Source organism: Onychomys torridus, chromosome 6 (genome assembly GCF_903995425.1).
Source record: "Onychomys torridus chromosome 6, mOncTor1.1, whole genome shotgun sequence".
In the NCBI taxonomy this organism is placed as follows: Eukaryota; Metazoa; Chordata; class Mammalia; order Rodentia; family Cricetidae; genus Onychomys; species Onychomys torridus.
This window is the reverse complement of record NC_050448.1, coordinates 18,256,309-18,257,386: the sequence shown is the minus strand read 5'-3', so window position 1 is coordinate 18,257,386 and position 1,078 is coordinate 18,256,309.

Sequence of the window (1,078 nt, the reverse complement as noted above, 5' to 3'; positions counted from 1 at the left end):
AGACGGATGCCCCAATGTTGCAGAGGAACCTTGGGGAGACTGTACAGGCAGCCAGTTGTTTTTGTCATTTCTAAGTTTTGGAAATTGTTTGCTCTGCACTTCCTATTTACTTAGATAATATTATATCCTTCTCAGGTCTCGGATGGGGTTGAAGTTACAGTTATAATTATAGTTACAGTTTTCCTTAGTTATGATAGAAAGTAAATTAGGTACAAAACTTTGGACTCGCCAAGATACAATCGATAATGGAACATTTTCTCTGAATTTGACAAATACAAATGGACTGTGTACCAGGCTTTTTTTTTTCTTTTGAGCCACCAACCCGTTCCCAAATCATGACACAGAGATTTACTAGTTTTGAATGCTCAGCCTAGCTTAGGCACATTTCTGCTAGCTCTTTTAACTTAAATTAACCTTTGCCTCAGGACTTTTTACCTTCTTCCTTTCTTTCTGTGTATATGACTTTCACTGCTTCTCATGTCTGCTGGCTGATGGCTGCCTGTCTTCTGGCCCTGGGTGTCTCCCTCATTCTCTCTTCTCCTTCTTTTCTTCCTTTTTTTTCAGTCTAGATTTCTCCTCCTATTTATTCTCTCTGCCCAGCAGTCCTGCCTATCCCCCTCCTGCCTAGATATTGGCTGTTCAGTACTTTATTAGACCAATCAGGTGCCTTAGGCAGGCAAGATAAAACAAATGCAACACATCTTTACATAATAAAACAAATGCCGCATAAACAAAAGTAACACATCAGGTTGGGGATTTAGCTCAGTGGTAGAGCACTTACCTACAAAAAAACAAAAACAAACCAACAACAACAAAAAAACTAACACATCTTTACACAGTTAAAGCAATATTCTACAGCATAAGCAAATGTAACACATCTTTGCCCCATTAAAATAATATTCCACAAACAGGAATGGACATTTTGCATGTAATTCTTACTTGATAATTCTTCTTATTGTATATAGTTCTACTTTGTTAAAGTTAATACCTATCTTTTTTTATTTAGACAATACCTGGTAATTGTTCTTATTGTATATTGTTAGAGTTAAAAATCTTTCCTTTTTATTTAGACAAAAAA